Source organism: Xiphias gladius, chromosome 1 (genome assembly GCF_016859285.1).
Source record: "Xiphias gladius isolate SHS-SW01 ecotype Sanya breed wild chromosome 1, ASM1685928v1, whole genome shotgun sequence".
Taxonomy (NCBI): domain Eukaryota; kingdom Metazoa; phylum Chordata; class Actinopteri; order Istiophoriformes; family Xiphiidae; genus Xiphias; species Xiphias gladius.
This window is the reverse complement of record NC_053400.1, coordinates 30,284,324-30,299,223: the sequence shown is the minus strand read 5'-3', so window position 1 is coordinate 30,299,223 and position 14,900 is coordinate 30,284,324. Positions and strand designations below refer to the sequence as shown.

At 44.3% G+C, this 14,900-nt stretch overlaps 1 long non-coding RNA gene and 2 other non-coding genes across 7 annotated transcripts; all 3 read right to left on the bottom strand.

The window, feature by feature from the left end:
* Window positions 1–9,170: 9,170 nt before the first annotated feature.
* LOC120790123 lies at window positions 9,171–14,767 on the bottom strand. Of its 5 annotated transcripts, none has more exons than XR_005707512.1 (6): window positions 14,159–14,767; window positions 13,021–13,134; window positions 12,098–12,240; window positions 10,749–10,898; window positions 10,008–10,124; window positions 9,171–9,736 (listed from the first exon to the last, which is right to left on the bottom strand). It is a non-coding gene; the product is annotated as an uncharacterized LOC120790123 (long non-coding RNA). The 5 variants fall into 5 exon arrangements; XR_005707500.1 differs by having other exon boundaries at window positions 10,008–10,120; window positions 14,159–14,765; XR_005707513.1 differs by having other exon boundaries at window positions 10,008–10,120; window positions 13,021–13,129; window positions 14,159–14,765.
* On the bottom strand, window positions 12,344–12,456 carry LOC120796648. Its single transcript, XR_005708409.1, has one exon. It is a non-coding gene; the product is annotated as a small nucleolar RNA SNORD67 (small nucleolar RNA).
* LOC120796641 lies at window positions 13,985–14,089 on the bottom strand. Its single transcript, XR_005708408.1, has one exon. It is a non-coding gene; the product is annotated as a small nucleolar RNA SNORD67 (small nucleolar RNA).
* Window positions 14,768–14,900: the final 133 nt, after the last annotated feature.

Sequence of the window (14,900 nt, the reverse complement as noted above, 5' to 3'; positions counted from 1 at the left end):
AGGACACCATTCATCTCGGGCCGTGTCGGCACGCAGTTTCTCACCGCGGGTGATAATCTGAGATAAAGACGGGCGACAAATCCAGTGAAAAACCGGAATAAATGGGTGGGAGTCCTTACAGGAGTCACTGACTGATCGGACTCCACAGTCACCGGATCTCAACCCGGCTGAAGACTCAACGGAGGTTTTGAAGTGGCCTGTCAGGCAGCGCTCTCCACCGCCACATCCTTATCATCTAAGAACCAAATGAGGGAACATCTCTTGGAAGATTCCTGTTCATCCCTCAGTGGAGTTCCGCAGACTTGGAGAATCTATGAGAAGGAGGCTTGTGGTGCTTTAACATCTTAAACACTTTTTGTTGGTTTTTTTTGTCACCCATCCTATTAGCGAGTATTCATGACTTTAAAATACCTTATAGCCGAGGATGAGCATAATGGTCCTCATCATGTGTGCATATACTAAAGGTACATGCACACGGCCTTTCTCCCTCTCCCTCTCCGGCCTGGTCTCCCAGCGCAGCTGAGGCCGATAATAAGCCGTGGTCACACCGTACGGTCAGCTCTCCATCTGCTCTCAGACGCCACGGTGGAGGGAGGACGACGAGGGGGGAGGAGAGGAAGGTGAGTTGAGAGGGGCAGGGGGAAATGTGGGTCACACTTGAAGCCATAATGACGGCGTAATGCACCAGCACCATCCCTGCTGCGGCACCGAATAAATCATAAATGCAGCACCCTTCACAGATAATAACTAATGGCTCCTCTCGACACCCCGAGTCCTTGCACAAAATGAACCCGCACCCAACAAGTTAGACAAATGAATCCGATATGTGACATTGAATACCCTCAACCACACACATACACACGCCCTCACCTCTCAAACCGCAGCCGGTGACATTTCGCAACTACCCCCGAGGCACACAAACAAAGATTGATCAGAGCGAAAGGCATCAAGCAGCAGATTACGGGAACAAGTTCACCGAGTTTCCATTACCAGCCTCCTAATCCGTGTATAAGGATATGTTCTTAATGGGCACGGGCAGTGAGATCTGTGTGTATTGTGTGTGCGAGGGAGAGGTCATCCATCATGGGCGGACCTCTGAGGAGGCGAGGGGAAGGCAGGGAAGGTTAATGTCGCCCTGGATCTGACTGAAGCCCACATCTATTCAGCGTCCAAATCTCCGGTGACAACGCCGAGCGATATAGCCGCTTCCTTTTTTTTTCGGCTCTTGTCCACATGTGCCAGATAAGCCCGGTTACGCCACCTGACATGCTGCACAACAGTATCAACGCACGACATCATCGTATCCCCCAAAAGCTGTGAAAAATCCTACCGTTATAACGTTCGGATGAGACACTTCCACCTTCGGCTGCAACTTCATCGGCTGTAGGAAAATAATTTAAAGGTGAAATCTATATCATAATATCAGGAAGTATTGCCAATCACTGTCACTTTTGCTGAGGTTCCAAGCTTCCTAAACGGGCAGAGCTGACCTGGCTCTGTGTATTTTGTGGTTGTGCTCCAATCTCCAATGGCCCCCTCGGCTACCCACTGGCTGCGTGTACTTGCTGTGACTGCTTCACACTCACAGGCCTCTGCACTATTCACTGGCTCCGTGTGTTTTCCAGATACACAACTGCCTACCGCGTCTGCGCATTTGCGGGGAACGCTCTCGTTCCCCAGGTCGCCCAGACCACCCTCCGACTCCGTGCATTGTCTGTGCGTGCTCCATATGGGCAGCCGCCTGAACGACTCAAGGACTCTGTATTTCCCTTGGAAGGCTCTGTAATGTCAATCCACCTGAACTACTCTTCTCCTGTATATTAGTGGAAATACCCAAATCTTGCAGGTCCCTGAACTACCCACTGGCTCTGTGTATTTTCTAGAAATTCTCTAATCTCCAAGACCACCTCAACAACCCTCTACTTAGGTGCATTTGCTACAAATGTCCTCTTAACCCCTGTGTCTCTTGGTCGTGTGTCGCTGGTTTGGAGCTCCGAGTCGACTCGTTCGCGGGTGCTCCCCTACGTACACACACACAGGGAACCTTTGAGCGGTGGGCGAGGTGGAGAAACCCGATGGGCTCACTGGCACACGCGCAGCGATTTTTCACACCCGGGGGAGAAATTTTGAATTGATTAGAATTCTCCTTTGAAATTATTTTGGTAGCTGCATGTCTGCTACACGTGCAGCCTGTTGCATATTTAATCGGACAAGTTCCTGCTCTCTTTCTGATGTCTTGGGAGAAGAGGTTCAACTCCCCATTCTGGTATGGATAAGACAGACTGACTGCAGGAGTAAAAGAGTAAAAAATTTCAGAGCAGAGAGGTGCTGCAATATATCTGAAAGCCTTCTCTATGGTATCAGAACGTGCACTCATGGCCTCGATTTGCCCAAAGATATAAGCTTTATGAAAATAAACGGCGTGTCTCTGAGCCGGAATCACGGCAGGATGAAGTCTACCGAACACCAGCCTGCTACGGTCGTATTTTGCTGAGGTGAAACAAACAACCACATGCTAGTCACATGCGGTTTTCCCCAACTACACACTGCTCTTAATGGGCAAGCAGGACCTCAGCCAAAGGCATTAGCTGTTACTAATTATTAGAAACCGTTTCCAGTTTTTAACCGTTTTCCGCTTAACCTCGTGATGACTCATATTCAAATAAACAGCAGCCAGAGAAGCCCCCGGTCTGGCCTTGTATGTATGTGTCTCAACATAAGAATTAATGTATCAGTCACACTTTTCTGATGATGCAAAACAGGTTTTCAATGAAATTCATCAGAGTATTTTTATGTGACAGCCGTCGTTCCTGAGCAAATACAAAGAAAGCGCACAGGGATGCAAAGCCACGAGTGAAACAGTGATGAACGCTTAGGCGCATCGGCGTTTCAATCTGTTCTTGTCTATTTTATTTTTAGACATTTAGATGTGTATAGAGAAATGTTGGCGGGTATGCCCTCTTGTGGGAGTCTCCCAGGAGTCTGCACAACCACAGCGGTGTTATATCAGATACAGACTGAAACTCGGGATGAGATGTGGGGAGAGATGCTTCCGGTGACAATGAAAAGTTTTAAAGTGCACCTTATCTAAAATCCACAGTGTTACACAAAGACGCAGTGGCTTAAAAATAAGGGCCGGCCGCAAACTGAATTCTGGACATATTCTCAAATGGTGTGAAGCGGGAGGGGCTATTTTCAGGTGTCTGGGGATCCGGAGTCAGAAAATCACATTCACTTCCTGCCCAGACAACGTCAGGTGACTGACAGTCGAAGTCTCGGTTGTATCACTGGTGCAAAAGACAAGCGACTGGTTTAGAAAATATTTAGTTCTTTCAGAAAACTCAGAGGGTGGAAGCCCGAGTGCATAGATAAACTCAAGTAGAAAAGTTTACCAATCCAAAACGGAAACATCCAGTCGCTCGGCTCGAAGGCCACTCAGGCTAAGATTTGGGCTTCGTAGTGGGCTGATAAAACACTCAGAAGTTCACTGTTAGATGAATTCAGGAAGTACAGAAATGCAACAACAACAACAACAAACCAAATTCCGCTGCGTCTCTGAATCACCTCTCTGACTGGCTTCTCCACAGCATCTGACAGAAAAAAAAAAGAAGCATGTTTTCTATTATTAGAACTGGTGCCCGTAACATTAATTTATGGAACTGTTAAATGATCTGTGGTGTTGCTACAGGAATACTTTTTTTGGAAAAAGTATCGGAAAATACTTGGAATTTGCGAAAACAGGTTACGAACCAGACCGCCAATTTTAGAGGCTCGTTTGCTTATGAAGCCAAGGCAAAGACGTGCGCTGACGTGAACTCTAACTGCGCGGGGACAAACAGAGACAAGCGCTCGGCACAAAGCTGGGAATGTTGCGGTGATACCCTGCAGTAGATCTGAAATGGAGCTATTAACATCACACCTTCATCATGGCTTGATGAGGCCCTCCAAGGCAAAATACTACACAAAAAAAAGTCTCCCCAGGACACCAGGGGGGGAATTATGGCTTGATGAGGCCCTCCAAGGCAAAATACTACACAAACAAAGTTTCTGGCCCAGGACCAACGGGGACTAATTATTTTTCTGCATAGCGGTTTATTAACTGACACCGAGCTGCCGCTCACCGTTAACATGTTTCGGCGAAAACATCTGACCGGTGCGCCGGGGTTACCTCCCTGATGGACGATACGGCAGGAAGGCTATTTTAGCTGCTGATATGAAACCCTCCCTTGATCGCCGTCTGCACAGCGACCTGCACAAGCGTGTTCAGAGCACCACGAAGAGTTCCCCCTGGACCTGCACATTCGCAGGACGGCACCACGAAGAGTTCCCCCTGGACCTGCACATTCGCAGGACGGCCTCCGCAGGCTGCACAAACATTCTTATCTCTTTTAAAGAGACGCCCCATCCCAGCGTTCAGGAAACATCTGCGGGCAGCTGGATGTTCCCCAGCTCGCCGGTGAGATCAGTTAAGAGCAAAACAAGAGCTGCCTCCGCTCAATAAGTCTAGTCGATCAGTTCTCTATGATCAATGTCTGCACCCCTGTCAATCACAGCCCTGAGTCACGGTTTTTTCTGCAGGAACAGAGCAGGACATGACAAGGACCCCCCCCTGTCAATCACAGCCCTGAGTCACGGTTTTTTCTGCAGGAACAGAGCAGGACATGAGACAAAGGACAGCAGGAAAAAAAAAAAAATCCCTCGTGGGCATGTGTGAAAGCAACTGTGAATGTTTTTTCTACTTGTTAAGTGACATTAAATGGACGTATTCAGATGAGCAACTCCGCCAGCAGCCGATGTAAAATAAAACACAGCCAGATGAGCAACAACAAAAATCTCAAGTGTGAAAACCCACTGAGCCTTTTCAGCTACTAAGCTGTCAGATTCTGTGGGTCTAAGTACAAAAAAAAAAAAAAAAATTGCATTGAATTCAGCTCATTTCAGTGGGAAAAAAAAATTGTCATAGGAGGCTTCACCGTAATCTGTGAGGCTTTTGTGTCAACTTCAGACTCCGTCAACTTTTACCTTTGATGTTGCGCCGTTGACCAACGAAGAAGAAGAAAAAAAAAAAAAAACGCCTCTTAAAAGTTGCAAATCAACTCTGAGGGACTGTTCTGGAGTTCAAAACGGAGGGAGCTATCTTTTTTTAGCTAATCCCATCTCATACTCCACTTCTCTGGTACATTAAAAATGACCCCGTGGCGTGTTCCGATGTCGGTCGAGGTACTTGACACCACTTCATGGTGTTATGCGCTTGAACGGGCTTTGTTTTTAATTTGGCAAGCTTGCCAGCGGCTTCGGCTTATGCTACCACTTTAATAGCCGCTTTATGGTACGGCGCGGTAGCGGGGATGACTCCTTCACAAAAAGTATTTGCTGCCACTTTCAGGCACCTTTTCGGTTCAGTACCTTATACACAAATGAAACAAACGAAGAAGGTTTTTTTTTAAAATATTCTCAAATTACACTCCATTTTTCAGGTTAAATTCTCATAACTTCAACGATGTGGTAAGCAGTATATTTTTAGCGGTTACAACACGCTGAACACGCGTACTTATGAATTAAACCTCCAGCCAGGATTATCTGACATGCTCTGTCCAATGTCCATAAAGTTGGCGCATATTGTAGCACACACCATCAGTGGGCTGGAATTGGGCGATTTTATGGCCCGTAGATGACGAAAGCTTTAACATTCGCCATCAGGAATGTCGATTACAGGACTAAATTGCAAGGCCTTGCTGTCTAATGTCAAATCTGCTCTTGAAGTTTTTTTGGGGGGGGGGGGAAATGCATACAAATGATGTGCAGGTTGGAGTTGAACTGTAAGCAGGGCTCGAGGGTATTCAGTACCCCCATGTGGAAGTGTTCAAACCCACAACATCGATTACTGACATTTTCATGACCTCATTATTTGGAATATCCTCTCCATCCTCTCCAGGCAGCTGCTCTGCTTTTAACCCAGCACCACATCGGAAATATCGACATTTGTTAACATTGAGCTCAAAACTGAATCATGCATTTAGACAAACCTCAGAGTTTAGATGGCTGTATTGGATTCATGAATGCCAACATTGGGCTCCCTCCACACCTCTGAAACCCAGGTACTCACAGTCCTTCTGGGCCAGAAACGTGAAGTGAAATTATTTTCAGACTCAACGAGTCACTTCGACAAGGGGCTCGGAAGAAACATTTTTTGATCCAACGTCTTAAATTCACCAGGAAAAGTAACTAAATACATATATTCAGGTACTGTACTGTACTTTTAAAGGGTCGACAGTACCTCAGATTTGACCTTAAATGTTTCCCGGTTGGGAGACTTTACACTTCATCCAACATCTCAGTGGGACATATTGTACTTTATTTTAACCACACTACATTTATGTGCTGGATAAAATGACCAATTATGTTGCATGTCTAGGTTTTATATTCAACGTGAGATAAACTAATTTCGCATCATTCCCCCCGTCCCTCCCTTCGTTCTTCAACTGACCCGGTGAAAAGAGTGAAAACCCTGTAAAACGAAAGACGTACACGGAAACCCAGCTCTCTTACAGACTGTTAGCACTGCAACAAGTAGTTGGTAAATCAGTCGGGCGATTGACGAAAAAATTGTCAATGCCGATGACTGATGAATCATCTACGTCATTTTTCAAACAAAAGTTCAGAAAATTCTCTGGCTTGTTTCTGTTTTATATCACTGTAAATTGAATACATTTGGGTTTTAAAATAAGTCGTTTAAATGTCAGCTACAGCTCTGGGAAATTGTTGGGCACCTTTCAACAATCTCTGTTCGACAAGGAAAATAATCGGTAGTTTCAGCCCTTTGCACTATCGGCATTTTTACGTTGATTCTTAAGAACATCTTACACTTGTTTCCTTTCACTTAAGCAAAACTTATTATTACCACTAATGGAGTATTTTTGCAATGCTGTACTGCAATTTTAAAAGATTTCAGAACTTTGTTCAGCAATAAATTACGCTACAGTCCATTTAGTTTACAAAGCATAATGATGTCTCGTTCCCGACTATAGTAGATCTGAAAAACAAAAGGATGGAAACCGGAAATAATTAGCTTGTTGTTCCCAGAGAATCAAACATGCTGCGAAGTGAATGAGAACATCTGTCTCAACTGCAGCGGGAAGAAAGAAGAGGAAAATGTAAAGAGCAGAAGGAGAGAAGAGAGGAGGACTGCTATCCTCTGATAGCCAGAGGGAAGACAGGACTGAAACGATAACACCTCAGTGAACAGACCATACATCACATCATAGCCCAATTTTCACCCAGTACGAAAGACTGAAAACATCTTTGAACAAAACATTTCACCACGGCCAACATAACCACCTCCTCCTGTCAGGAAAAGGCACACGGTGCGGCCTCCCGCTCTCCGGTTGCCATAGCAGTGGCGTCAGGCTGCAGTCTGGCACAGTCGGGTTAAGTCGGACGGAAAAGGTGCCCAGACGGAGGGCGGTGTTCAGCTCTGTGACACAGCCTGACAGACAGCTTGGCTGATGTAGACCGGGTTCGGGTGGAGAAAAAAAACAAACAAGCACAACAACTGGATGGACGTTAGCTGGCGCTGAAAGTGCTCTGAGACGTCTAGAGTCAATGACAGTGGTCTGCCGTACACAAGACTACGCAACCTTTGAGGCGCTGCTCTTAAAAAGAAATCTGGTGTCAGTGCACAATTACTGAGATGAATAATTGATTCGTCTCTTGTTCTACATCAAATGAAGTCACTTGAGTGCCCTTCACTGCAGACTTTCACTACACTGCAGGCATGTTAATGTTGAACACCAGAATAACGTCTTCAGTCCCAAACTTTGGGGGGGGGGGGGCGTATGCACGCAGATCAACAAACTCTCACGCGGCGCTCAGACCTTTGAGGTCAAAGGAAATGTTGCTGCTGTCTCCTGGCAAAACTGTCGCCCAGGTATTAAAATACCCACACGGTAAAATCTGAGCTTCAGCTTTAACACACTGTCCGTTCGGGGTAGGTCTGCATCAGTCCTGGCTGGGAAGAGCCGCTGAAAACGGTAGGAACGAAGAGGAAAGAACTAAACCCTGAGCTCGCCGAGGATCATTTGAGAACTATATATTTGACCCATCATCGCAGGGGATCTACAGTTAACTAGGACGATGGAGTCGTACGCCACCTGAACAGCATGACTAAGCTATTACGTCCTCTAACTCAAAAGATTTGTGCATAACTTAAATCATCTAAATTACCTATAGGTTTAGACAAAGTCTGGAGTATGTTGAATGTTCTTTGAAAATTAGGAAAGACGAACATTTTTTTTCTTATCTAGAATTGAATTGCGTGGAATATTGTTTCTATCTTGTTTGTATTTGATCTGTGCGAGTGCACAGAAACAAACAAACAAACAAACTTATCCACACAGACCTTTGTGTCCATCCAGAATGAGTACCAAAGGACATTCGAGCAGAGATGTGTTGATGTGGAATACTTAGAAAAAGACCTTTGGTTTTGAGAACCTCTTAAATATATGCTAATGTGGGAGAAAAACATGAATATTCAAAATGGGGATTTTTGAATTTGGTGAATCAAAATCAAGATTTGTGTGTGAATCTGCCCCCAAGACAAAGATTTCCTTCGCAGTTGTAGCATTATCAGCCACGTTTCCTCCATACATTTTTTTGTGTGGAGCCTTCAAGCACTCATGTATTTCTGTAACAGAACAAATCCAGTAAAATGTGTTGCCTTATTACACGTGTGACTGAGACGGCTTTAAGCCAAATGTGTGTGTCCACGGGCTGAAGGAATGCTGATGTTCAACTGCCTCCTGGTGGTTAAAAGACAGACTGTACGGCAGAGATGGACAGCTATGGAAGGTGGCTGTTGGTGTTATCTTGTTGCATTTGGTAATAAAAAGCAGTTCTAATCGTCCAAAGCAATTACGTCCACCAGAAGAAGAAAAAAAAAACAATTAAAATAAAACTTTGAAAAAAAATTAATTTTATTCAGTGAAATGACAGAAGCACAAACAGTGATTTACAAAGGTTTACAGATTCTTTATGATCCAGTCATGTCTGGTCAATGGCCAATCGGTTTAATAAGGTCAGAACTGGTGCCAATCCCATGGTTCACGCCAGCGATTGTCTTTCAATGGGTTTTTTTTTTTTCCATAAAAATATCGTTGTCTTTATTATCTTTATTATTACTTAAGTAAATGACAAATCATATGGATTTCATGTCACATTACCCAGCACCAGCTTTAACCAAATGCAGGCACTATCAAGCCCGGGGCCCATTTCCGACTGACAAAACCACAGAGAATATGAAGACAGTTATGATGAGCTGTCGCCTCTGATGATGCAAGGAAATCACAAAAACGGCAAATCCTTCCCAGGAATCCACAGACACTATCAACCCAGTCCAGTTAAAACTGCTAGACTCAAAGGATTACTGAACAGTTAGAGGCTATGACAAGGATGTTAGAAATATATATGACAGAGTTTTTGCACATTTACTACAGATGTGGTCCAGTCCATGTTTTTTTATAGTAAAGCCAAAGTTTATTTGAAAATAAATGTGGAAAGACTGAACTTCCCACTGTTGCTCACCAGCAAAAAGCCCACAATACAGCTGTAGAGCTTCGAACTTCTCAAGTTACACAATGGTCATCAGTGTTCAAGCTGTGAATGATGTGCAGCTACAACAATGCTGATGGTGTTTACCATCAACGTCTGACATGCTACTCTGGTCCAACACTGTGTCCATCTATACAGCAAAAGAGAAGAGACAGATGGGTCTTTCTTCAGAGTAACAGTCACAAGACTGAGCAGAAATGGAAACATTCCTCAGAATTAAAAATTGTTTCTAGTTGTTTAAGCAGAAAATATTTTCTTATGACGAAACTGACAGGAAAAACAAGTACAGATCAATATTCAATGTGTTTTTTTCCCCCCACTTCATTTGTTAAATAAGCATCCTCCATTTTTCACCCTAAATAAAAATGCATCAAAATGATTAAAAGGAAATGTGCCTTCACCTGTGTAAGAACCTGCATGCTGGGTTTTCAGGTCCCCAGACAGAATCCGGGATCTCAGCATAACAGTGGCAGGATTTGGGTCATGATGATGAGCAGTAGGAAGCAGTCACAGCCTATCTAAAGAGAAAAAGTCAACAACAAACATCATCTCTGATGGTAGTTTTTACATTGCAGGTAACCTTCCTGGCATCATTACTTGTTTAGTAAAACTACAACCTGATTTAAAATCAGAGGGCATCTGCAGAGCTTTATTAACTTTTCAATTTTTACACTGAAAAAAAAAAAAAAAACCAAACATCTGTTAAGGAATTGCACATTGGTTGTTCCCGCATTTCAGTTAGTTACGATATCTTGCATTTCCTCCTGTTTCCAGGACTGTTAAAAGTTTAATCATGACTTTTAGTTGGACAATCCAATGTTGATTCTTATCAGACTGATTCTCTCAGTTTGTACCTCTTCATGGTAAATGGGATCCACAGTGGCTCAATAGTTCGACACTGAGCCACTGAACTACTAGAGAAAGTCAGACCAATATCAATATATAACCGAAGGATGCCTTAAACCCACTTGTACTACCTACTATCTCTCTGCTGAATCTTCATAAATTCACAACTCAATTCTTCATTTTTTTTTTTTTTTTTTTTAAATAAAATCAGGGGTTCAGTGCCAGCAGCCAGCCCTACTACTAGTTAAAATGAAGGGTTAGGACCTTATAAAATCCTTCAGCGCAAACACACATACTGAAGTTGTAGTTGTCTGCATCCGATCGGGGTCACTTCAGGTCGCACTGCAGCAGCTCAGGGATCAAGGACAGGAGATATGTGCAGCAGGCGGAGGTCCAGGCTGAACTTTGGTTGTGACCTCGAAGGGGTTTTCAGGGTGTGAGGCTGTCTGCGGGGACAAAGAGGGCGATGAGGGAGACAGAAAGAGGACACGGGAAATTGAAAAGCAGAGTCGATGATTAAGCTAAAAAAGTAATCTGGCCAAAACACACACAAAAAAAGAGGGAAACATTATGAAAAATACTATTGTTGGCGGTTAAAAATCCCAAATCCAACTATCCGGTGGGCCCTTGATCAAAGCTGGCCTACATTTTAACTGGGTCATTAGTGACCAACAGAGCAACTGCCTTCTCATGGAAGCTGTTAAATGAGAAACAGAAATGCACTAAGTTTTTAACACAGTAAGAAACAACTGAATGTGCAGGACAGACAGCAGAGTCTGTGCCGCCTCAGTGACAAACGCCTTCACACATTGTATAGTACCAATGCCAAGAGGTCACTGAGCATCTCTGCCATCAAGCACACTGAACACGATTGCTGTGAATAACAGCTATGATGTATTTTCACGATTTGGCCAGATTACGTAGCCAATAACTGCCCAAAACCTGTTACCTGCACCGATAAACTCACTGCTGTCCAACTCTACGTGGATTGTTATACGATGTAAAATTCGACTGGTTCAACCGTCTTTCTACATTTCTCGTCTTGAATTTTTGCATTTTAGGGACTTCCGTGCTCGTACTCTTTGGGCCCAACGCAGAGGACTCAACTTTTTTTGGTGTATGTGATCAGTCAGCAACTTTATTGTATTGAGTGGGGCTCCATCTTGGACGGATCAGTTTGTGGAGAAAGGCCGGCGCAGACCCGGAAAGACAAAGCTATGGCCATTTTCTTCTCTGTTTAAGGTGTGTAGCCTCACTCATGGCTGAATGCGCTAGCATGCTCCGATTGCGCCGACTTCTGCCATGAGGCCATTGGGGGGGCAGAAGGGTACCAACTTCCGCCAGTAGGAAGGATTTTGTAAAAAGCAACAAGGAACTAGTGAAGCTATTACATTACATTACATTAAAGTTATTACAAAATTATGAGAGACTTTGGTTCACTAGTGTGAATTATGAAAGCTGCATACATTTCCAATTGTCAGAAATCAATATGGAAAGCTTTTAAACTTCAGGCAATGAGAAGAGTTTAAAGCTTTGAGCTGTGACTTTTTAAATAAGAATCATAAAAGAGGACAAACTGGGGAGAGAAAAGAGGAGGACGTCATAACAAGAGTACAGTTAATTGAATTAGGCTGTTTTTCCTCACCAGCTCTCAGACTTGAGTTAATAGACTTTATTCCACCCATTATGAAGGGAAAACATTTGCTGGCAGGATACATTTTGTTCAACATGTTCACAATGGCTCCAACATCCTGCGTAACCTAGTCCTTAAAGTCACCTATGTTCAGGCTGGGAAGAGAAGAGAGCAGAACAAAAACACAGAATGGTCAGGAAATGACAGAAGAAAACCTTTAAGCAGTGGCCTGCTTTTTTCTCTCAGGTGGGGGGGGGGGGTGACTCAGATGGCCCCTGTGCACAATGGGTGTCACCACAGGTTGTCAGGACAGGCCTGCTGTGCCACTGCAATCAGCAACCTGACTAATAGTGCAACTCATCACTGTCACGCCCCGGTGGCTCTCTGAAACACTATAAAGAGGTATAGCAGGACTCCGTTTTGGAGAGGAATGACATCTCAATTTGTGCAACGCAGTGTGACCCTGGTTTCCCTGGTTGAAACGCAGGTTTAGCCCCCAACTTCCCAAAGAGGTTCCTGGCAAACACACTTTTGTTATCTGTCATTACTTACAACGTAGAGGAGTGTCAGCAACTGTATCTGACTGCCGTAACGAATATGCTCAGCCGTCCAAATTTCCACAATAAGTCACAGTTTTTCCTGCAGCAATACGTTAACTGAGAAGTGTGGTGATACACATGCTGTTTGTAAAATCAAATGGATCCAAAACGAACTGGTGGATTGAGGCTAATCATCGGCTGATTAAGGTATATAATGGATATTTTTAACTATTTGTAGCAGATGTTATGTTCCATGGAAAACATGACTGCTTGAGGCACAATCATCAAAAGCACTGGAGGTGACTAATTAAAAACAAATTAAGAAAACCATTTGGTATAAGGACAATAAACAATTCTCCTATAGTTGGTTAGATAGTAGCACATCCAAAAACAGACCTTGAGAAATTAAAGAGCTGGCATCCAGGTCAGTAAGCACATAGTCCTGCTTGAGGGGGGGTGAGGGCTTGGGAAACTCCACAGCACAACGTCCTTCCACTTGAAGATGCTGGACTTATCAGAAACAGGGAGAGAAATTAAACAGGTGCTATTAGTACAGATTCAGGGGAACAAAAAAACAGAAAACAGGGATGAGTGCTAATTTGGTAGTATTGTTTTCAGTGGACTCATACTATGATGATATAATTTCATATAATTATGTTATAATGAATAATTTTACATTTTAACAACCTAACACAAAATGGGTTCATTAATGAAGAGCTGTTTGCACACACAGCTTTGTTATGCGAAATGCAAAAGTGGAATATAATATACTAGTCAGCATCAGGCAATGGCCAAGTGCACACAACAGCTTACGGCAAACTTTAAACTGCATATTAACTGTATATGGAAAGTTTGGTTGTTGAAACAACCTTTTTTGGCAAATTAAATAATTTAGTCTCACGTTACCTACACATACTCCTGTGGCGTGTCCATGCACTAAAGCTTTCAGTTAGAGAGGTACACCCAGCTGGAACCAATGCAGCCTAATACAACAGTCCTGCAACAAATCCTCCTTCACAATAAGGTTATAATGTTCGGGTTTTATTTAAACTGTTCCAGGGAGGTGTCGATTCAGGAAGTGGTTTGTGGTGCTGCTGAACTGTACCACATGGTGCGGAGGCATTCCTGTTATTTACCCGACCTTCACTGAAATAAAAAGGGGTGGACAAAACAAACACCTGTCCATATAACACAGTTCAACGGCACCACAAACTACAACCTCCGAAATAACCACATAACTGAATCACCACCTCTCTGAAACAGTTTCCACACAAACACAAACAGAACTCTGATATAGTTTTGAAGGGAGGATTGACTGTGTCCATCTTATGCAGAACACAGTTATAAAAGGAGGTGGGGGGGTGAGTCAGATGGCCCCTGTGCACTCTTGTGTGTCCTCAGGTCGGGGTGTTGATGCCACTGCAGCAGACGCCCCGACCGATTAGTGCAACTCATCACTCTCACAACCCGCCACCCCTCCCGACTTTCCAGATGTGTCGGAGACACTGGCGTGCCGGCGCGGTTTGCGGTTTACCTCGTCTTCCCACGTCTGGCCCACAGGCAGCGTCGCCCGGTCTGTGTCGCCCGCCATGACTCGCCGATCCGGGTCTCACCGCAACGTGGGAGAGCTCGTGGCCGCTAGCAACGCCCGCGTGCGACCCCCGAGCCACGCAAAAACAGGCATGTCGCGCGCGCGAAACGTGGCCAAGCTCGATTATTCGACCCATCGTGGTAAAAAAAACTATTCACTTAAAAAAGTACTGGCCGACGTGACACTGGAGGAGAGCGCCGCGGTTGGCTACTCGTAATCTTTGTCCTTCAACGTTACAAACAAACGTAACGCCGGTTAAAGCAAAAGGCCAATCATGACTCGCTGTTAGCTGGTTAGCTATGCTAGCGTCCTACATTCGATTCAGATTCTCATACCTGTCAGAGTGTTCGTCCTAAAACAAAACTGTCGACCGAAAGCGCCTAAAACAAACTTACAAAACAACCGAGTAGGTGTCTGGGTTATTATTATTATTTATTTTTTTTTTTAATAGCCGTTTTAGCTTGTGTCTCTTGCTCGTCGCGTCTAAACGTCGCAGCCTTCTCAACAAGTCTTTTTCCTTTTTTTTTCCCCCCTCTGGTTTTGAACAAGGGTGTCGGGTAGAGTTCTTCGCTGATTGGCTCACACGCCGGGACGGAGGACGTTTATTGGACAGTTGAGAGGTTAATTTTTTCCCCCCACCAATGACAAGTTGCATACCTGTCACGTGCAAGAGCAACAAAATTGA